This window comes from Apteryx mantelli, chromosome 10, assembly GCF_036417845.1.
Source record: "Apteryx mantelli isolate bAptMan1 chromosome 10, bAptMan1.hap1, whole genome shotgun sequence".
In the NCBI taxonomy this organism is placed as follows: domain Eukaryota; kingdom Metazoa; phylum Chordata; class Aves; order Apterygiformes; family Apterygidae; genus Apteryx; species Apteryx mantelli.
This window is the reverse complement of record NC_089987.1, coordinates 4,932,357-4,956,580: the sequence shown is the minus strand read 5'-3', so window position 1 is coordinate 4,956,580 and position 24,224 is coordinate 4,932,357. Positions and strand designations below refer to the sequence as shown.

Sequence of the window (24,224 nt, the reverse complement as noted above, 5' to 3'; positions counted from 1 at the left end):
GTTGGCTAGCAGGATTAAAATCTGTACATAATGTTTGCTAGTGGGAACTTTCTGCCTTTGCTCCTGCGGGGGGAAATAGAGAGTTTTCCTCCTGTCTGCATTCTAGCTGAGGGCTTTTGATGATAGGGAACACAGATGAAAGCAACATATTTTGTCATGTCTTCAGTACTTCACCTGTGAGACAGCTAGTGTTGACAGTTCTGTAATGAAAACTGTAGTCCGAAAAGCTTTAAATTTCACCTACAGGTGAAGTTTGCAAGGAAAGTTTTTGCCTTGCAAGTTGCATTTCATTGAACAACGCTGAAAAGCCTGGGAAAAAACCCAAAACTCAAGCAAAAGATGTTCACTGCCCACAGGAGAATGTAGTACTGCTGCACCAAAGTTTCTGGTTTCAGGCAAAGCATCTTACCAAATTTCCAGCTCTTCCCACACTGCTCCTTTCCCTCCCCTCCATTTCTTATTAGTTTGGGTTTTTTTTGCCCCTGGCATCTGGAGAGAATTAAAGACTAGCATGAGTTTTACCTGATAACAGCTGCATTAGGATTTTGCTATAAAAGTTTCCTGAAGCTCTGCAGTTTTAAGGAATATTCCCAAAAGATGAGAAGTAAGCACTGGGGATGCTGATTTTAAGATAATTTTAGAAGAAGAAAATGAAAGCCTATTGTTATAAAAGTCTTGTTTTTCTCCTTTGGGTATGTTTTTTCTTTTCTTTTCTTAATTTTTTTTTATATATTTTCCTGGCCTAATTTTAGCCGTTTGACAACTGATTATTTTGAAACAAATTACTGCAATTTTACTCGAATAATTACACCTTTTATAAATGCAAATTGGATAACCAGATTAAAAAAAGAATGGAAGAGGATAAAAAAAAGGCAAAAAGAATAAGAAATAAGAAACAATGACGATTTTGCCAACAGGAATAAGAGTTTTTGCTAATCAGAGGCAATAACTGTAATTACTTTAAGCAAAATTCTTTGGCAAGAGCATTTCAGTCACTTGAAAAGCAATGTGAAAAGCCTGATCCAAATCTTTCAAGTAAATAAGCAATAACTAAGTGGCTTTGATGAAGCTTTTAATTCCTTTAAAATTGTCCTTTAGGTCAGGCCCCTAATGCTCTGAGAGCTATTTCCTGAGAACCGATAGTTGAAATATGTATAAAACGTATTATTTTAGACTTCTAGAACATAATTAACAATACTTAAGGACAAGTCAATTTATTTAGAAGCAGGAAGTATTTGTATTCATTATCATTCATAGCAATTCCTGCCGTTCAGAGTACTGCATACCTGAATATCCAAGCTTTCCCTGAGATTTCTCCTTTTGCAGAAATCTATTTTAATTGTACATCCTGTTTGTCTTAATGATTTTCTCTGGTAATTTGGGCTAGCCTGTTAGAAGACTCGGGGGGACTGCTTAGATCCTAAATCCGCTGTTAGACAGCGTCTATTTTTGGGGAAATTCAAAACCACTTATGAATTCAGTTCAGTCAATGCTAGTGAAAGGTATTCTGTACTCCTGGCAATCTGGTGATTTCAGTATAGAAATACAATAGCACGCATGAAGCAACAGTATCATGTAGCTGTCTTTGAAAAGTCCAGTCTTTCATGTCTTTCTTACACTCTATGAGACGTACAAATTTTCCTGTTTAGACTTACCTCTTTTTTTAATACATCGTGACATGGTTTTGACCTTTCACTACAATTCAGAGATGTTAATGATATCGGAAATCTTCTCCTTGCCTTACTAAATGGTATGCTTATTCTGTGGATAAAGCGGGAAAAGTCAGTCTTCAGAGGTATGGTATCAGGCCCCTTTACAAAGATTATATGTGCTCTGTTTAAAATATGTAGTTTGGAGAGATGGAGAACATCTATTAATGAAGCTAATGCCACTTTCTTTGGCTTACTGCTTAAAGTACCTAGTTATTTTATATAAATACCAGTCGCACACCACACACTGCAATACTATTGATTTGAAGAAGACTTGAAAGAAAAGACACATTCTGTAGGATAAGTTTTGAAGCAGAAATCTCAAATGCAGTAAATCTGAAGGTTTGATTTCAGGGTGCATCTTCTTTTGTTTACTTTGAGATTGGCTGCTTTCCTATTGGGTTCTTTTAGTATTGATGTGTTTCCCCCCCATCTTCCTTCTCTTCAAAGATATTTTCTAGTAGTGCCATTTTCTCTTTTATGAAACAAAAGCATATTTACTGGCCTGTGTTTTCTTCTGACAGTATAATTTCTACCTCAAATAGCCCTGCCTTTATTTGCCATTTGCTGCTGATGTAGCTCAATTAAGCCAAGTTTTTAATGTGTTCTCTTTATCTGTAAACACAGTGGCCAACTTCATTCCTGATCTGACATGATGAAAGCCAATAAAGTATATGTGAGCTGGGTTTGGTTCTAAATATCGTTTCCCCATCACTTAATCAAAAGTCTGGGCACTCTATTAGTACAATGCTGGGTACCCCAGGGTGGTGTTTTGTAGAATATGCCTTAATATAGCTTCTGTTTCATTGATGTTAATGCCAAACCAAAAGTCTAGTGATTTTTGGCGCTTTCTCCGAAGTTGAAAGCTAATATACTCTAGCTTCTATTTCCATGAAACCTTATATGAGTTAGCAGATGTTTCTCTGAGTCCTCAGTGCAAGGCAATCTCAGCCACAGTTGAATATGTCTCTGTTCACTGAAGATGAGTTTTATCTTTTGACACTTGACCGATCTCTTCCTTTTTTTTCCTCTAGAAGCTGATTTTACTGCGTATTTTTGAAACAAATTTATGGATCTATCCCTAAGCAGTGATACTTGTTTGTTTACTCCTATTTACTGTATTTATTCCTTGGAGGCCAGCTCCTTACATACCTATTCAAAATGAACATTAATGGGCTTTATTTGGTGTTTTCAGGAAGGTCTAAATGCTCCTTTGCTCCTGTACACAGTTTTGCAGTAGCCCCTAGTGGTTTTATGTGGATTTTGTTGGAAGAGGGAATGGTCATCTCGTGAATCTCTAGTTTGGTCTGCTATTTCTGCATACCCCAACCGTGCCATTCTGCTGCAGTTGTGGCCTTCATGCCCAGGGAAAAATTCATTGATGGTGTGTCAGGACTTAATCACACAAGATGTTGAGCAGCCGGGCTGTGATCCAACAAAGCACTTCCATTAGCTTCAGAGGAATTGTTTAAGCCCTTGAGGTTAGAAGCATGTGCCAGGTACTTTGATGGGCTAATGTATTAGACATTGCTTTGTGGGATCCAGCCCAGTTAATTATCTTGTTACTGCCCCATCAGTATATACATCTCTCAAAATATCTGCCGTGTTCCATTTCACATATATACTTACCCTACTGCTCATAATAGCATCCGAGCAGTGCAAAAATCCATTTAGACGTGCAAACAGTATCCTGTTCCCTCTGTGGCTTTAATAATTTCATCTTTAATGCCTAAAAAGAGCAATGTTTCAAAAGCTTCTCCAAAAACCTTCAGGTGAGGTAGCAGGGTCTACCCTTTAAAATATCACAGTGGCCGGGTTATCATGCCAGGTTTAAATTATAGAGAATGAAAATAGAGATACTTGTGAATTTAGTGCCTTTTTCAGGAAGTTTTTAAAATTTACAGCCCTATTTCTGTAATATGGAAGGGTTTTAAAATGAATGTAATGAATTATTACTGTATACAACATTTATTTTGTATCACAAAGAACATTTTCTTTCCAGCATGTTAAGGCCTTAGGCTCAGTTTTTGTTCAGTAATAAGGGAGTCTTTGTGTGAACGTAAGTAATGAAGCAAAGAAAAGAGCAGGAATTGATCATTCTGGAAAACCTGACATCTGACTTGTGTACTGCAGGATAGTCAAACTGCTTAGGAATGAGTTAGCTTAGACTGAGTGTATGCTAATGGTGCTGAGAACTGTTTCTGTACCTAGCACATTAAGAAAAATGAGGATGGTTTTCTTGTGTCACTTTGTAGCAATTGGCAACAGACCACTGTGGTGGTGTGTGCCCACAAAACATGATTTTAGACTATAGTTAATGTCACTGTTGGTGAAACGTGATGAAGGATTAGCAATATAGCATCTGCTGGAAGCTGTGAGCTGGTAAATACTTCTCTTGTGCCTGTTCCAGCAGGCCAGTTCCTGCCTTCCTTCCCTAAGACCCAGGGCAGGAAAACCCAGATTGTTTCAACATGATGGCAATATGAGTTTCACCCCTTCCTGTCTCTGCTTCCTCCTCCAACAAGAATAGTCCAGAGAATCCTCCTTCTGGGCTTGCATCGTTCCTCAGTGGAGAATATATGCTCAAAAATGGCATTCCACAGAGCCCATTTGCCTCCCTCTTTTCACTTCTGTCCTGACTTCTTTAAAGTATCTGTTCCTAAAGGAAGAGGCTTCCATTGCTCTTCTTTAGTGGTACATTATTTTTTTCCTTGGTATAGGATACATTGTCTTTTCTTAGCAAATGCCATCAGGAGGAGGAGAGAAGAATGAAAATTATGTAGCTTAATAGGAAGACTCTCTACTTTCTACCTAGTTCTCACATCTGTCCTTCACCACAGCTGTGGGGCAGCGACACATCCCTAGTCACAAATTGGGAAGTAGTGGGATCTGTCAGTGTGCTCCCAATTTCACATAAGAAAGAATTCATTTGGCCAGGGAACAGTCTCATTCTTGAGACAATCCCTCATTCTGCCAGTTCCCATCCTCACCTTCTACTTCATCCATTTCTGGCACAAAGCAATGTAAAATAGAAAGCGTTCTGTCACATCGGGAGATTAAGACTTGGGAAAATATTTCTCATATTTTAGATTTTATGAATGTATGATCTTTGAAATGACTTTTCCAGTTAAATAAAGAAGCTTGCCTCCTGTGAACAGAATAAAATTTGTATAATTTGACAAAACATCACCACAATGAAATTTGAGACATTTTAGTGCTGAGTCTTAAGTGAAAAATATGATTTGCTCACATTTTGAATACCTACTGATAAATGGTTTATAAAAGAGTAATAAATGACTAATGTGGGCTTTAATAAATGATTCATCAATTCCTATAGAGACCTGTAAGTGAATAGGTTGCTTGTCACCGTGATTTATGATGACTTCCAACACTGTCTCCTGATTCAGTTATGCTACCCATTGGGGTAAAACAGCCCCTGGAGTACAATATGTATCGCCGTCTGCTCATGGTTCAAAGAGGATATGAGACTTTCAGAGCACCATCTGGAGAGATTTATTTTTCAACTCAGGCTGCTGAGAAACCCGCTTGTAGCTTTGAGAGTCGCTGTTTTGATTCCTGGTACTGGCCAGGTCATATTGAAGACCAGGTACTGAACTAAAAGCACTCTTAAGGTTCCTCCTGGCTCTCTTTGCCATACTTCTGTTCCAAAAATTACTCTCTAAGACATGATATTGTTATTTTCTGTGCTAGACATATCTTACAGATGGAGATCAGATCTGTTCATTCTGCTTGCATATTTAAAAACAACAAATCTCTCTTCACCTTCTTCAGTGATCTTAAAGTCAACCCTGGTTCTTCCTATCTTGTATCACGGGGTGAATGTAGCCCTCTGGCACTCCTGATTAATCTCAGCCTTTTCTTGGTGGGTCACAGCTGTGAGCTGGACCCAGGACCCTGTCTTTGCCAACCAATAATTCTGTTAGTGGTGCATGAAGAGAGATGGATTCCTAATCCCTCCTCTAAACCTATTTCATTTGGAGAAATCACTAGAGGAGCAGAAGATAATCAACTAGGACTACAGAGGTGTGCAAAGCTAGGCAAAAACATACTGTTCTTTGACTAACAGATGGGTCAGGAGCCTGCACGGCCAGGGCACCAGCCTTCTCTCGCTTTCTGGTTGGGAGGGAGGTCAGGTGTAAACCAGACTGGGCAGAGGGAGATGAGCAGGAGCTGACTGCACAGCTCAGCAAGGTAGTGGTGACACCCCGAGTCTGCTTTTCTCTGTTTTACGTACCCTCTCTCACAGTTGTTAGTAAACTCTGGCATAAAGAGCAGCTTCCTGATGGCTGAGGATCATCAGAGATTAACTCTTTGGCCATCCTTGTTTGTCCTAGAGCTGTAAACAGCCAACAAGGTTTCTGAAACTTGCCCATCAGAAACCCCCTACATTAGATAAATATTTACGCTGACTGTTTAATTCAGCTTTTCATCCACTTCTTACTCTTGGAGCAGTCCACTAACACACTTGACATAGCTGAAGCTTCAGGTGCCCAAAAGTCTCCTTGAAAACATAGGAAAGATGTCACCTGGCATGTTTTTCATATGTAAAAGGCTGCATTCAAAGAAAAACTTCTCTGGTCATGGAAAATAGAGGGAAGGGAACCAAGCTGGGATTGCTATTCCTATGTCATCCTTGAAAGATGCCTGTCTCACCTGTTCTTAAAACATGGAGGCTCAAATGCCTCTTCAGTCTATTCCTGCACAAATCTTAACACTGAGAAAATTCTGCATAGTCTAATCTGAATTTCATTTCTACAGTTTAAGATGATTACATCTTCTGTTGTCCTCTCAGATATGGAGAACAAATTAATACCCTTCATGTCTTTTTATTCTTGCGTAGTCAGAGTCATGCATGAAGAAGACACATTTGTAGTTCAGGATATATTCTTTATTTCTTAAAATAAATGATAACACTTGTTTGATACCTGTGATATTCATTTTTCCCCATAAATATTCACCCAGCGTGCTTGGTGAATATAGAAGAGCTGAAGTTGTCCCATAATTGACTTATTTGTGTTCTTTCATATTTAAGCCAGGACAAAGATGAAGATGTATATGTGTTTCAGCCAGAGTCCATTTGCAAAGTATCTATTAATTCAGTTTAGAAAGTATCTATTAGTCAAATTGAAAGCTATTTATTAAATCCTTGTGAAAGGAAACCATCTAAATGGTGATTAACTTTTTTTTTTCTAAATGAAGACTGAGCATTCTGTACTCATTGCAAAAATAACACAGTATTTGAAATTTACATTGAAGTTCTCATTTAAATTGTACCACTTTATGTTTAATAATTAGTCACTACTCTGAGTCATGTTTTAGAGTTCAAGGCATTGACAGTTTTCTTAATTGTCGTAATGTACAGAGCAGATTTTCAAAATCACCTAAGCATTTTAGGAATCTAAGCTGCTACATAACATGGGCATTTAGACCCCATTTAAAAAAAAATTTAAGATTAAAAAAAAAAAGATAAGAGGTTAGTGGGCTTTAAAAAGGGGCATAAACATCTAATTCCCACTGGGGTTTAAAAAGCTGGTTTTAGAAGCATAGATTGCTTTGACTCTCAATGCAATTAGGATCCCACATGTCTGTCTGTCTTCTAAATCTCAACACTTTCAAATATCTTGGAAAAATGCCTGTGATCAAGAGCAACATTTGTTAGTGTTTCTGATTTGTATTGTGGAGGTATCAATCTAAGGACATCTGGATTACTTATTTAAACAATCTGGCTCTCTAGATAATGAAATTATATTTTTATTATTTTTTCTCCTGGTTCAATATTGTGTGTCTGTTCTCATCAGAGTTAGCTGGCTTTGAGGTTTCTTATGTGATGAGAAATGCCCAGCACCACTCAGGATTGAAGAACCAATGACAGCTGTACCAATACAAATAAGAGAAGAATAATTTTAGGGAGAGGAAGAAAAACAAATATGCTTATTCTGTGCGTTGAGTAAAACAGAGGACTGTTTAGCAAAAACAGTGTTTGGAAGACCAGTGTTTCCTGTACTCATCCAGATTCATATTGTGTGCATAATAATTTGTATTCATGTGGCTTTCAGTGAGCTATCTGCCTAACCAGTGTAAGCACTTTGTTCAAGAACTTCTGCAAAATATGTTTAACACTGAGTCCATCCACTTATCACATAATTAGAGCTGGATACACTGCATAGCAGTAGGCAGCAGACTTCTACATTTATCTTCACTTGTGAGGGGTGAGTTCATTGCTTTGTTTCTCTCCACCAAGGTCATGAAATACATGAAGTTGTCTATTTAATCTCCAGATAAACACATTTCAGTGGTACATAAAACAACAGAGTGCCTGCTTTATAGTCTGAAAGCAGCTGAGAAACACTTGTATAAGTACAGGAAAGGTTCTATGAATAGAAATGATCATTCAAACAGTGTGAAATTGGGGAGGAACACAAAGGCACTTCACCACTTCTCCGGAGCTGATTTTTTTCCCCAGCATTCTTTCTCTTCAAGTCAGCTCACATAATAAACTTGTATTTTTGCCAGTCCTTTTCTTTTTTTTCCTCTTGTTCTGTGTTCCTTTCCTGCCCTGGGTTTCGTTTCCTTGATTAGCTATGATCAGCTGATCTGAGCAGTCCTGCTGGGAACCTCTGTGCGAGTCCTTGCCTTTTGTAGCCCCTTGCTTGTGCTCAGAAGGTCAACAGCAACTCGGTGGTAATAACAGCAATTCTCACTACAGCTGGTAAATTCTCGCCACAAAACCATTCCAGTGCTGACTATCCTCTGAAGACTTCTTCCATCTGCTTCTGCTAACAGCAAATATCCAAACACTGTGAGCAACAAAAAAGCCATTAAACCCACAATTTATTGCTCTCTTCTACAAGAAGTGAAGGTTAATATGCTTCCTCAATGTGGTCTATGAAGTGTGAACTTTACCATAGATATTAAGTTCTGAATTACAAAGCAAACAGTAGCAGTAAGACTTGTGACTATATCTAGTGCAAATATGTTTGGGGCAGTAACTAGACAGTAGAAATTAAAGAGGAAGGAAAGCTGAAAGAGAGGCTCTTGAGAGAAGCACAAGCTAAACAAAGATAATGTAATGTCTCCAGGCCTAGTCTTGGACCACTTATTCAGGGAAACTGTATAAACATAATTATTAGCAGTCATTGCTAGGAACGGCTATGAGATTTTTGAATTACACTTTTTTCCCCCAGCTGGAATTTTGCGGTTGCCTTCAAATCAAATTAGGACTGCTCTCTAGAGATTTTGATTTTAATGTAAATTTTAAAATTGGACTCTCTTTCCTGAAAAAATTGAATGCTTTTTTTTTTTGAATGTGCTGATGGAGCACTCCCTAGGAATTTCACTTCATTTCAGTGTTGTGCAAGGGTGGGTTATAGTGCATCATCTCTAAACTGCCCAAGGAGTCCCACCTTCAGTGTTGAATGGGGGCAGGTGACACTCAGACTTCAAATAAACTTCACGCAAACATTTCCAGATCAGGTTATGAAGGACTGTGTCAATTAAATTTTTGTCAAAATAACTTTTGAGTTCCCTATGGGGTGACCTTATATGACTGTGTAAAATCCTATTGACTGAAATCCTAAGCTCTGTGTGCAGACACACTGGTTTCCATACATGGTGTTCATTGCAGTGTGACTCCTAAATCCTCATTATTTCATTCTTACAGGCACACTGGTTTCCATACATGGTGTTCATTGCAGTGTGACTCCTAAATCCTCATTATTTCATTCTTACTCAGCTTAGGCAGTATGTAGAAGTAAATTGGTGGGCACGTACTGGGGAATAGATTGCCAGGTATAACCTTGGAGGACTAGCCAGCAAAAATGTTCTGTGGCTTGAAGGGACATTTATTTTGTGTACATAAAGGGTTACAGTTCCTCAGATATGAAATGTGGAATCTTAGCAGAAATGCTAAGAACTCCAAATCTCCTTGGCTGACACAGCACAGCTGATTTTAGGAGTAATACAGAGAGGAATTGTTAGATGTGTGGCAAAATATCACTCCTAATCCCATGAGTTAAGAAACCCACGCTGTTAAAAAGCCTCTAGTATCTGTAGGAGTTCTATTTTATAAGTAGGATTAAACAAGATAACACACTATAGATCTTAACATATTCAATTTGCACCAGACAAAACCCTATTTAATAGCAATTACACAATATGTGCTACTTGGTATACTAGATGTAGTTTATATGAGCAGAAGGGATTTATAAAGCTGAAGAACGTTCATACAAAAATAACAATTATACGACTGCTTAGGTCATTCCACCAGAGAGAGTTTTGTGCTCAGTTTATCAATTTCTTCACTGACAAGTGAGATTTTAAGATTTTTGTCAGCAACACTAAAACTGATTTGGCTACTACAAAATTTGCTAACCATCTGTGCGTACGAATCAAAATGTCAGGATTATTTAGACAAAATATCTTTTTTCCTTCTGCTCTGGAACATTAAAATAGTGAACCAATAAAAATCAACATGCTAAAAGGAGCTGTACATTTATTCAAGTAAAATTTTTGGTAAGTGCCTATGAAAGAGACTCATTTGGTAAGCAATAAAATTCTATAGGGCTGAGCATCTCTTGAACTTACTGGAATGAAAATGGTGTTGATACATATAAGAAAAAACAGATTTGGGATTCATACAGAACTCTCTGCAGTTATGGCCTCGGTTGAAGAAAACGGTTCAGGAGTGTAATTTATTCAGATCCTTGTACTTTCTACTTTTGGCTTATTTCCAAGACTTGTTTGCCTTAGAATCCCAGATGCTTATTTGCTTAAAGGGTAGCCCTTTCTCTAGCCGGCTGTCTAACAGTCACTTAATATTTATTTGTTTTTACAAATGTTTTCCCCTGTGTTCCCAGTCCATATGTCACAAGAAAAAGTATAATCCCAATGCTACGCACAGTATTAACTTTATCCTCACTTTCCTATTTTAGATTTTGACCCCATTATGAAAAATCCCCGAATCTTAGTTGGTTACCTTGACCCTAGGTTCCCCTCTGTCACTCTGCAGCCTGTCCTTATGAGTTCGTGTCTTAACTCCCACCCTCCTTTTCCACAGCTGCTTCTGCAGCTTTTTTAGAGAATTTTTTTTCAATTCTCTTGCATATTGTGGAAGATTTCTAACAGTTACTTGCTTGTCTAGTCTTCTTGATATCTAATTTGCCCAGTGCCGAAATTCATTGTCTTCCTTCTGCATCATCCTCCAAAATCCCCTTTGCCTGCTTTGTCTTTCTCTTTTTTAAAAAGATCTCTTTTTCTATGGTCCTTTTCCCTTTCAAACCTACTATTTAGATAGCAGTCTGTAAGGAGCCTTCTCCGAGTTGTAGTAATTGCCCCTAATTTTTCCTTCGTCTCCAAAGCCCTCGAGTCTTTCATTGACTTTCAGAGTCTGAATATCTTCTAGCATCCCTTAATGCCCCTCTGCTCCTGTTTCCAGTTCCTACTTCAGATTCAGCTGCACCAGGATTATTTTAAGCGATGTATCCAATGACCCTTTTTGGCTAAGTGTGAAATTCTTTTTCTCTCTCTTCTTATTCTTGCTGCTTTCTTTTTTGCCTTTTAATATGAAAAACTATTCTTCTCCTAATATTTCTTAAAAAGCTGTTTCTGTCCTTCGTCGTTTCATGGTCCTCTTTCTGTCCCCCATGTTTTTTCTCCTTTAGTGTTTTCTTTGGAAGATCTTCCTTTTTCCATTCCCTGATGCTGTCCCCCCCCATTGAACTCTTCTTCATCCCCTCACTTTCTGCTTCCCCTTGGGAACCACTTCTCTGTTTTCGTGACTTAATCTGACTGTTTGCATAGAACTCGCAGAAGTCCATGCACACTCATTGCCTTCCTTCTATAAACTGAGTCCTATCACTGTCTGCTTCCACACATTTTCTCATTTTTCCTTTTATACTTTATTTACTCCTCTGCAGCTCATTTGTTTTGACCGCCTTCAGTCATGGAGGCCAACAGTGCCTATATGTTATGTTGCACTGTCAGATGTTCTTAGATCAGTGACTTTTCTTCATTTAAAAGAGTGATGGTTAGGAGAATGCTGTTGTCCTCAACAAGTTTAAAGGGTTGAAAGCAATTCTTTGGTTTAAAAAAAGTTTGTAAAACCTAGGGAGTTATTGGAGAAACTTTCAAAACATACACAAGAAAAATCAATCCTGCAAAATAAGCTTAAATCTAAATCAACAGTGTTTTTTTTTCTGAAATAATATCAGAGAAAAAGATTTATCTATAGTGAAGACATTTTTAGCTGCCTATATCCAAGCTATGGCTCCCATCCAGAGTGCTCCATGTTGGTGTGGACGCAGGATTGGACTATAGTGTAAGTCTGGATATTATGCGTGAGCATATGTATATACACAGAAACACAGGCCCACAGATGTTTGCCTACCTAAACTGACAACCAGATGTTTTATCATCCTAAAATTGCATTTTAGAATATGGATTCAGTCAGAAATTAAGTTTGATTTGCTTTTACTTGCTTACTTGAAATAACCCAACTAGCATTTGAAAACAGAGAGCACTTGACTAATTGATCCAGTGTTAAACTAAGCTAAGGAAAAAGTGTGTGTTTGAAGACAAATGAAGGGCATGTTTTCTAAGGCAGCAGCTCTGACCTTTTCAAGTTTTCCATCTTAAATAATTATTGAAGCCATGAGTAAATAAATCCAACTTTGCCTGCAGATGTTGAACTCTCTAACGTCCTTTTACTCTAACATAGCCACTGCCTGATATTAATGGCAGCAACAGTTTTATCATGCCCCATGCTGGGGCTGTCTGGTAGTCTCGAGGAACTGTTTTCTTTCCTCCAGCCGTATGATTAAAATGCAGTTCCAATCAATAAATCTGTACAGTTTCTGTCGATGGTAAGTGTTCGCCTAGAGGTCTTCTGCGTCCCAGAGGTATTTCTTTTCTTCAATTCCTCGGTATTCACCAGAGAACCAAATTACAATAAGTCTTGTTTACCTTGACTGCCTGGCGAGATTGTTTCTGGACTGCGTGCCGGACCTGCAGGGAGCAACACAGCGCACGAGCACACGTGCACGCGGGCAGCTGTGGATAGAGATGTTAGCGGTAGGGTACCTCTCCTACGGTATTGGGTTCCAGCATAGCCTCTGTGAAGTCTTTGCTTTAGGAAGCTTAAATATTTAAGCAGGCAGTCTTGAGTCGTTTGCCATGTTGGCAAGAAGCAGGGTGGGCTGGATTGCACAAGGAGCACTCGCGTTCCGACGCCGGATTTTGGCTCGACTTCTCGCTTTTCAGAGATGTCAGTGCCGCCTGCGTTCCCTCTTCCTGAAAGAGGGCTATCTCGTTTGATCACTGAGGCAATACATGAGCAACTAATCAATTTGAGATGCTCTTTGCCCTAGTAACAATTGTATGCTTTAATGTAATTGATTAAAATGAAATTTTAAGGATATCACCAATTGTGCTTTTAAAGGAAACATGACAGCTGTTATTGTAGTCTTAACTTCTTATTTCCCGTGGTGAACAGTTTGGAAAGTCAAAATATTAGTTTTAAAAAAATGACATCTCCTGCAGTCTCACCTGTTTTTATATTAAATTTGCATGTCATCTTTGTAAACAACTGTAACATAGAAGCAATGAAGTAATTGTATTCAGCTCATAACTTTTTTCATATCTCATCCTTGTATTATGGAAGATGCAAGAGAAAGGTAGTGTCCCTGCCTGAATTAAGCAGAAGGTCGTATGTGTTTCCAATGCATACCTACCGCCAAGAAGAGCATCTAGTTGTTTCTGTAAAAGGCTGCCTTCAAAGGGGGGTACTAGACTGTAGCTGTCTGTAAATGCAGACAGACTAGGTACTAGTCAGCAGAAACAAATGCATTCAGCTACATGTTGCACATCTGAATTATTTGTTCGGAAATAATAAGCGTGGTTTGTCAACACTTACACTGAGAGTTATTTGTGTTACACAGTAAAGCTATTGTAATGCTTTTTCTGGACTAATTTGTAAGTATTCAGGGAGCACCATACTCGCTTTTAAATGCCCGGAGTCCAGTCTATAGGTTGAAGCTCACTTATTCCACAAATTTATTTTTCTTAAATTTATAAAGTATGGGCAGCATTACAAATGTTAATGCTGCTATTATAGGATCATAATTTAAAAATACCAGCGTTCTCAAAGGGCTCCAGCAGTGTGTCATTTCCCTGCTTTATTAAAATGAATGAACAGATGTACAATTTTTTTCTGCTGAACTACCATCTAAATTCATAAGCTATTTCTCATGTGTCTGAAATCCGTGTTGGTTTCCCATTTTCTTTGCCTTAGAAAAAAAAAAATTACACTCTCACATTTATCACTCTGGGGATATAAACGAGAAGTATACTCTCCACTTCATTCACTTTAGGCTAATATCCTCAGTACAATTTAAATCCCATCTCTTCAAGGCTATTCAGCAAAACCTAGGCACTGGAACGCCCCGGATCCGATTGGAAAACTCCCTTGCCGTCTATGCGGGAGGTTGGCAGGTGGGTTCTGAGGACATCTCTGTTCTCCCTGGCACAAGGAGGTGGCACGCGCCTGTCTTTAATCTTTTTGGTTGGCATTGGTGATGCCGGTGGAGGCTATGCAATTTCTTAGCAACAGTTTGGGGAAAAAACAAGGAAGGGGCAAACAGTGACTGGTAAGTAGGATGGTGAAGAGGTTGGGTGTAATTGCAGGGAAAATTGTGGCTAAGGAGCCCTGGTCAGTTGGCCCCAGCGGCTCGCAAAGATGGGTTTCTTTGTCATGCAACAGCCTACCGGCATGGCGGGTGCTCCCTGGAAGTGGTAAACAAACAAACCAAGACAACGTAGAGATTAGACGGAATAAAATTTTGGAGGCTTAAAAGTGCATGAAACGGACATGTTGCCATGGGAAAAAATGAGTATAAAGCTCCCAGACAGTGTGCTCGCAGCCTATCGTCATTCTCACTTGTTGGCAAGGTTTGTGGGCAATGTACGGGTGATATTTTGCGCTAATTCCATGTGAGGAACGAGTGGATAATATGCCCGGGGGGTGGGGGGCTGGCAGCATTTCTTCTGTAAACCCTGTTTCTAAAGGCTTACATTGTAAGCGAGCCGTGAAAATATTCGATGGGTTTGAAGTTGACAACAGAATTCTCAGGCTCAGATTGTTTTTTTAATTTTTTTTTTCCCTGATAAAAATCACTTTGGCAAAGAGAAAATTGGAACAGAATGTGAATCAATCTGCTTTTTTCATTTCATAGCTGCTCTGGAATTTAAATGCAGGCCTTTAAATACCGCTTTGCCAGACATTTCAGAAGTATCATGAAGTAAGGCTTGAGATTTGCCGTGAAGCATGGTTTTCTTCAGAAACCGAATCAGTTCTGCTAGCTGGAGCAGGGAGGGAGGAGAACCCTCGGTCTGGGCCCTTCTCTGCAGTGGCAGGAGCAGTTTGCATCCCTGGGACTGCTCGGTGAGAGTTTTTAATTAACTAAACGAAGCAGGGGGGTTGTAACTGGAGCAAGTATTTCTGCGCAGGGGACTAGCCACTTCTCCCCGTGTTTCTTGGCAAAGTGGCAAAGTTGCAGGTTATCTCAAAATGATTACGTTTGGCTGTGCTAGTTAGGCCATTCCCATTCCCTTTCAATCCTTCCCCATGTCAAGATCATAATTACTTCCCCCTCCCCTTTCTTCATATTTTCTTGCCAAAAGAGAATATGACCAGCTAAGAAAGGAAATGTCAGAGGCATAATTCTCATCTTTCATCTGCAGTAAGGAGAGCAAATGTGATTTTGCAGTCAGACCCTGTGTCTCTAATGGTCAGCACCAAAGCTGCCCTGCAGAAGAGTCCTGTGGCGTGGGGAGTTTGAGACTGGGATTTGAATTAGGCCACTCCATCCTATCTCTTGTTTTTGGGCACAGAACATTTTTCTTGTCAGCAATCCAGTGAGCTTCATGGAAGTTAATGAGTACCACTGATGTTAAACATTATAAAACTGTACGTAAGTGGTTAGGTCTCTTTTCTGTTGTGCATAGGTTCTTGGATTTGGGTTATCGTGAAATCTTTGGGGAAAGGGATCTCAAGATATCCTCAAGTCCCGCTCTGCAATCTGTAATTTCCTTATATCGTTCAAGAGCTTTGAAGGTGCAGTATCCGTAATGTCCCAGCAGTCTATCCCAGGGCTTCAGCTATCCACTGTCCCTGCTAATAGCAAGTTTTGCCTAAGCCCTGATAATAATCTTCCTCGCCTCCACTGAAGCCCATCGCTTCTTGGCCTTGTCCCCTATGAAGGTGGAGAAAAGATGACTCCCTTGTCTACACCAGCCCCGTGTGCATTGCTATGCCCTCTCTCAATCTCCTTTCCTTTGGATTGCAACTCAGATTCGTTCAAGGACATGTTTTAGACATCTGCACGCTCTCCAGTTGCTCTTTGTCTTCCACGACGGGGGCAGAAGCTGGGTGCTGGGCTACAGCCGAGGCTCCCCAGTGCTGAGCAGATGGTGAATTCCTTCTTCGGTCTCACTTTGTCGTGCGCATCTCAGTACAGTTTTGCTGCTTTCACAGCGTTGGACTGCCTTTGCTGTCCACGGTTCTTTTCCAGTAGCATAGTTAAGCGACAGAACTAACATCTGCTGAATGTGGTTTCTCCTTCTTTCATCCTCACCACAGGAGGGGAGGCATATATGTATTTTGAGCATTTTGATGTGGAGGAGTTTTGCTGGTGTTTATTTTCTTCTGTACATGTGGTTTCATGTTTAATACAGTGAGTTTAATTATATCATTTGAATGTTTCTGTTTTGTTTGTTTTTTGTTACAGACTAGACTGAGGATATTTCATACACAAATGGGAGTCCATAACCACTGGCTAGGGAGCTATATGTCATATTTAGGCACACTGTGATCTTCACCACATCTCTCTGCTAATACACCTAACTTCTGACCTGCAATTATCCTGCAGTTCCTATTTTGGTCTTCTCCTAAGCTGAGGGAGTCTGACAGCTGTGTCAAATTTTGTGCTGTGGGCAAATGTGCACAGGGGCTTAGGAGGAGATTCATCAATTCCAGAGTTAGTTCAGAGCGACTTTCATTAAGAGAATGTTTTATAAGCATATAGCATTTTTCATTCCAAAGAACCCCAAAGGAACATGCAGAAAATGGATCCGCTCTGTGGGCAAGCAGAAGATTAAATTGCAACTTTCTGCTGCTAGCAGGGAAAATGGAGGGGTAAGACTTTCTTTTGTTTATTAAGAGATCCTACTCAGGAAAGTTGCTTTAATTTCTAAAGAAGTGTTGCCAGTAATGGCTAACCCTGGTGTTGTATTGTTACGCTCAAAATCTTGTTTATGGGCGAAGGGGAAGCACACCTTATGTACAAAGCCAAGAATTTGCTGCTAGTATAATTGAAATATAATCCAATTCCAGCCTAATCCAAGAATAATGATTAGTCCGGATCTAATTATTACAGAAAAAAGAATATTTCTATGCAGGAAAAGTTTCAATACTCATAATAATAATCCAGTTAAAATTGTTGTATACACACTTCTTAGTTAGTACCCCTTTTCGTGGTGTTATGCTCCACCTTCCCCTGCTCCTCTGGGTCCTGCGGTTGGTGGTTTCATTCTGGTGTTTGTGGTGGGGGTGCTGGGATCCATCTGGGGCAGCCTTTGTGCTTGCTAACACGCTTCTACACCTTGCTCTTCCCTCTTTGGTCTGCAGTTCCACACTACATCCAAATTGACTGTATACGGTGCCTTTTATGTTTTGTTAGATACTATTTCTGCATTCTCTTTGTTAGCCCCAAAACCAGATTTGTTGAGCTCCAGGTCTGCATTTCTCTGAGCGTCGGCGAGTTGTTTATGGCTGAGGGGTCCCCGGCACCAGGCCGCGCTCTGTCTCTCGCCATCCCATGCCTCTACCACTCTGCGCTGCACCCTCTGTCCCACTTCTCAAGGCCTCTTTCACCATCCCAGACCTATGTTTCTCTACACGACATCATTGCGTCAGAGTCCTAAAACCGTGGTGGTGCCATGCAAAGATAAGCAAAAGTAGAACAAATTAGCCGTAGATGCCTGGTCATTTAGAAGAACTGCTGTCACGGCTAAGCCAAGTAAAACAAAGCAGCCGGCAGGTCACGAAAAATTCAGACAAACCTCAGGCCTGAGGCCTTGCCAACTCAGCGCAAAGCTTCTGGCCTGGTCCTAGCAGTGGTGATGCCATATGAGAGCACGACACAGTTACGGTATCCTTCCGTGTCATCCGGGCAGAGGAGCTTGAGTGTCCTGGCTTGCGGGGAGAAGAGCGCGTGATGGTGCTCTGACACATTTCCAGGTGTGGTGCAAGCACCTCGTCTTCAGTAGTTAATTATAACGACGATGGCGAAACCGCCTCCGTGTCCGCAGGTCGAGCCGCTGTACTCAGAGTGAGGGATCTCCGCGTGTGGGCAGATCCGGGATTTTTACACGGAGTATAGAATCGTGCAGCAGGAGTCGAACGGGGCTGCTGGGCATTTGCATTCAGGTGAGAAGAAATCTGGCAGTGGCCAAAGGGACAAATAGAGTGAAGCAAGAGGTCTTTTCTGAGCCCCGTGTAGAGTGCGTACCCAGCAAAACCACAGCGGAGCTATAAAAGCGTTGGGAGCGGGGAGGATGGTTATTAGAGAGGTTAATACAGGCAGCTCTGCCTCCCCCTGTTTTCCTTTTCCCCTCCAAGCTGAATGCCCCTGACTTTTATGAGTGAAAATATCACAAGTAATTGAAGTTGCAAACCCCAGCAGAATATTAAATTAGAAATTAAGCAAAAATGCTCATCAGTGGAAGCACAGGAATTCTGGGCAAATTTTATAATGCAGTGGTAGAGCAATTGGAATAATTTTTTCCTAACTGCTTCACTAACTAAATTGATTGAATTAACTGTGTGCTGTGGTGCTAGCTAACCTCCGGCCCCGGTTGCTCGGGATAATCAAGGGGGTAATCAGCCTGCCGGGATCGAAGCTCCAAAGGAGCAGGAATATGGTAAGGTTCAGGGAGCCTACACTGAGCATTAATCGGATGTCATCAGGGTTTGATTATAAATCCTAAAGACCACCAAATTGGTACAACATGGTTTAATTCACTAAAAATTAGGTATCTGCGTACTAATCGCCAAGTGGAATATCTGAAAGTGATTGCTTTGCTAGTAAGAGTTGAAGTCAGGTGTCAACGCTCTGGCACGTCCCACAGTTCAGTAATAAATATAATGATCAGCATCAGCACAAAAGTAGCATTAGCCAGATTAAAAAAGATTTTGTTCTAACCTCCAATAGATTTTTTCTTCCTGTTGGAGTTTGCAGCTCCACTGAAATTGTTCCTCATGTTTCAGCTCTAATTATGAGCTTACTCAGAGGCAAGAAATAGTATATGTTTCAGGCTACCTGCTAACACAGCATTATTCTCACTTCCAAGGGGAGAAAGAGTGGCTGCTTGCAGTGTATCATGCAGCTGTGTACAGAAGTAGAGTGATATTTATTGTCCCTTAAAATGATTTCCCTTAGAACTGGCAAACTCAGTTGAAAAGTCTGTAGCTAGAATTGGGTGTTTGGATCCAATTAATACTTGCTTGCTGTCCTTGGGAAGAGTTGAGTGTGGCAATTTTGATGCGGATGTATTAGCATATTATGTGGAGATTTGCTACAGAAGAAGGGGGAGCAGTCTTAAGAGAGAGGAATAGCACAGATGCTTAATAAACTAATTTTCTTCATACATGTCCTGATTTAATGAGCTTTCAGCCCTGTGGAAAAACCTTTTTGATGTAAACCATACCCTACCAAATGCTTATCTTATTGGTGTCACCTGTATTTCCTGGGAATTGTCTTTATTTGCTTTAGAAATTTTGTCTGCTTTGAATGGGAGAACTTCAGTTGTTCGTTGAGGATTTCCAACCATATTGCTGTGACTGGGATGAAGGGATTCTAGAAATTCCAGACATCCTGTCAGGAGTAAGTCAGCTCTAGTGCTTCCTTGCTCTGCAGGTGCATTGGACTTACAGCTCATGTGCAGCCTGTCCATGCAGGATGTGTGTGCTAGCTGGGATGCTCCTCAGCTTCCATGAACGTGCTATAGTGATGGTCTTCATGGGCACGCTAATCACAGCGTGCCACTGTGACAGGCCATGTCTGCTATTAATGTTCAGGTAATCTCTGTAGCTCATGCAAAGTAGGTGTGCTAGGCTTGATTCGCTGTATGCAGGTTTCACGGTGTGCATGCTCATACTTCTGTCCAAAGCACAAGTGCAGTGCCTTGGCCTGTTTGACCTCCCTTTTAACTCTCAGTGCTCAGACATATAAAGTGAGGAGTCCTGCCATTAAACTTAGTCATTCGCATGCTCCAAATAGCTTGGAGAGAATTCACTATCTAGGTATATAAAAATCCTTTGCTCATTCTTTATCTTCCTTGTTAATGAAAATGACTAAATGGATGCTTATTTATCTACAGCAAAAGGTTTCCAGCTGAGGCTGAAAAGGTGTCTGGAGTCAACCAGGCTGTGTGTACAGTAACTGTATGGTTAGGAAAACATAAATTACAGGTGAGGAAATGAAAGAGCCCTGAATGTTCTCTGCACAGACATTCCAGACCGGAAACAAGCACACAAAGGACACTTATGAAAGGAATGTTTCGTTTTCCTTTATTACAAATGTTTTTCTTTCAAGAAAAGACGAATGAGCCTTAGCAAAAGGAGCTGGGAGCTGGGAGATGGTGACCATGGGTACCTTTAAAGCAGAAGGCAATAAGTCCATTTAGCATATTTTTCCTTTCTTCCTGACATTTTCCTCATCTGTGCGATGCCAAACAGTACATCCGTTTGCTCCATGCTTCGGTCACTCTTCAGCATAGTATGTCTCAATATATGTTTAATTCTGATGTGTTTTCAAACCATGCCGCCCCAGCCACAAGTGGATTCCTCTCAAATTGTCTTCTGAAAGCTCCCAGCACAGTGCTATATGGGGAGACTCAGACCACTCCAAAATCATTAGTCCAGCAAGGTTTCATTTATTTCCATTATTCTTTTTCTTGACCTTGGGAAGCAAATCTTTCTGTGCCAATGGGGTTGCAGACCCCAGAGCCTAGCTGTTCCCTGCTGGGGTAATGAGAGCACTGCGGTTTCCTTGATGTTTTAGATGTAATAAAGACTTTCCTGCTATGGGAGGAAAAGAACAGAAAAGGACAGAGAGCATTAATCACAGAAGTTCTGCTATGTCTATGATCTTTAAATGATTCTTCTTGTATCACAGCTCTTTGATACAGGCATAATATTTATATTCAGTGAGTGTTGTGCAAACAGGATGTAGCTGGATAGTTTGAGAGAAACTCATGTATATCCAGCAAAAGAAACTACATGCTATAGACTTCATTCATCACTTTGTCGGCAGGCTTGTAAGAGTTATTTTGTTCAGATGTACTGAAATATGGAGCGTTTGGCCCAAATTCTCTCTTCCCCACCCAGTTTTCCATGGAAAACAAAATGCTGGCTATAGCTTTCATTTTTAAAATTCAGACAAATTTTGTATCACTGCACATAAAACTGCCTGTAAACTTCCATCTGTACCTCCTGCCTCCACTAGCACAGTATGAACCTTGCAGATTTCTTATCCATTTCCAAAAAAGAGTTTTCAAACTGGGCTAACTTCAGACAGCTCTCAGCTGGAGGGACTTGTAAATCTAGGGCAGCTCATCCCCATCAGCTGGCACAACCTGAAATGCCAGAAGTTTAGGGAATTGATTAAATTCATTGCTAAAATATTCTACAGATACAAGTCGTTCGGAAGGCTCCGAACGGTGCTGTTAGGCACAGCTCACCAAAGACCTTGGGAAGAAGCTTAACCACTGTCAAAACATCTGTTGTTGGCAGCACGGGTCGTGATCAGCTGTAAGCTGGCACAGTAAATAACCATCTTCTTTGGAGAAATTTGCAATCTCCTCTCAGGGCAGAAAAAGCAAGATTTCTGATTGGGTGCATATGCTTCTTTTTATTAAACAACTCAAAGATTCTGCCATTGAGAAAATCTCATTTACACTGTAATTTCTACCTCTCTGCGAAGACATGGTGGCTTCTCAGCCTGGTTAAAATACAGATCAGTCTTGCACTATTAAGATACCAGGAGAGAGTATTTTCACCACATTCTGAAAAGAGTATGAAGGATTTGAAAAACCCAGGGTGAATCTATGATTTCCTTGGACAGTGAAGTCATATTTGGAAATACTATTAAATTGTGATTCAGTTTCATCTACGTTCAAAATTGTATTTAACCTACATTTTGAATCTGATCTTGAAATAACTGGGTTCCAGAACGTTGTGACAGACAATACGAAATTGGTATCTGTATATGAGAGCTTCACAGACTGCTTTTTTATTTCTTTATTTGTATACAATCGAGAGGTAAACATCATCATAATTTTAAACAAAGAACAAATAACCATTTGAACTGATTACCAAAGAATGTGATAAAATGCTAATCACTTAGGGTCTTTAAATCTAGAATCAATGCTTTTTCAGAAAATTATGCTCAACTTCACATTGTCCACATTGATGCTGGGTCACTAGAGATGACTATGCAAAATCTGTGTGTGCAATGACCAAATATTTAGAGCAGCCAGCAGTATTACAGAATTCACTTGGACTACGCTATGCGCATGCCACCAGCTGTGAGCGTGTTTTCTATTTGTTGTTCATGGAAGGCAGGAGAAACATACAGGAAAATAACTCCCAAAACAGGTCACACCTTCTTAGGTGGTGATTTATTTAGTAAAAAGAGCATCATCTTAAAGGTTGCTTTTGGGGGTTTTTTGGATCAAGTCGTATGGAAACTCCTGCTTGCCAGTGTATTTCTTGGCATTTAATTTCTTCATCAAATCTATGCACGGTCCTAGCTCGTGTCAGTTCTAACGGCATGTTTGGTAAAGTATTCAGGAGTAAAGTATTCATTGTTCAGTCCTCAAATCACAGAATAAGAGAGTGAATTGATTTGTGTTAAAAAAAATGTAATGTAATAAATCATGAAATTAGGATTTCACAGAACACTTGTTCATAGCTGTAGCAGTACTTATATGGATGAACCTTATCCCTCTAGAATTTTAGCTGGGAAATTTTTCTTCCTTCACCTATTTAGAATGAGTCATTCTTTTCTTCTTGCATTAATTTGTTTGCCTTTGCGTAGCACTAGAAAACAAACAGTTTTCGTACATGCATGAAAAGAGATCTGGGAAGTTACCTTCCTACAGGGAAGTGCCAAAATCCATTCTCTACTTCCCAAATGTAAACATGACAATAATTTTAACATAATCAATTGCTTTCATCCACTGCAGCCCTTGTCACTGCCCAGCTCCCTCCCAACAGTCCAGGGATGGCCACATTACATTTATTTATACCTGGAAGGAGACTAAAGCCACTAGAGTAGTTTCTCCTTCTTTTCTATATCTCCCAGACTCTGTAGCAAATTGAGTGGCCTCTGCTAGCAGAGTATGCAGATCACAGTCAAGGCTATCAAAAAAATCGTACTGCTGCAGATGAAATTCCCCTTTTCTTTACCACTCAGGCTCAGAGGAATGAAGTTTTCTGTCCTGCTGTTAAGGAGCTTGAGCGGTACAGCTGGCAACTTCAGCACGTGAAGAGGGCAACTTTCCCAAACTCAGTCCAGGTCTGGACAAAACTCAAAAATGTGACTCAGTCTGGGAAGCAGTATGAGGAATTTGGTGCTTAGGATTCTGACCAATGGAGCAAATGTGTCCTACCTGTATCTGGGACAGTTTTAGTGGCACAGGAGAGCTTGCCATTTTTCCTTATAATGGGAGTAGGTGGCTTCTGCACTTCTTTTTCCATTAGCCAGACAGTATCAGTAAGCTCAACCATGTATGTCAGTCTTCAGCATCAGAAAAGTTGTTCTGGGGAAGAAAAACACTCTGCTAAAAATGAACGGTGAGCTTTTAATGAGGCCTCCTTCCCTTCACTTCCCACGTGACAGTCGTTAGCCTAAGTGCGAGCTCTGAGTGTACTAATGGAGGAGAATGACTATAAAACCTCTTTGTTCCTAAAATGCAGTGGAAGAGAAGGGAAGAGAAAAATCCACCTAAGTCTGTTCATTCTATTTAAAGAGACATCCAGCATCTGAGAAAGAACATAGGCTTAACACTGTTCTTGACAGGAAGAGCAGTGAGGAAGAAATAATACTTAGCTAGGTTGGCTGAATACAGCGCAAGCGGTCTCATAAATGTGAAAAGCAGATATCTCCCTGGTCCCTAGGCAACGCTGACTGTAACAGGTGAATAGGTGTAGTTTGCTCTTTCAAGCTTGGTCAGATCATCATTTTCTCTGATGCTGTTGTTTTAAACATAAGGTCTGTTCTACCTTGAGGGCGGGGGGAGAATTTTGATGGATAAGAATGGTATTATTTCTTTGCTTTTTTCTCAAAAGTGCCTTAAGTGTAGTAAATATCCTAGTGGCCTTTCACTGTTCTATGTCCACTCGGAGAAAGACTATTTGTTTTACTCGAAGAGGACCAT

The 24,224-nt window shown here is 40.2% G+C and overlaps 1 protein-coding gene across 3 annotated transcripts in view; it reads left to right on the top strand.

The window, feature by feature from the left end:
• CDH13 (cadherin 13) overlaps positions 1–24,224 on the top strand; it is a 534,614-nt gene that overhangs the window by 417,996 nt on the left and 92,394 nt on the right. The gene's annotated exons all lie outside the window — the stretch shown is intronic.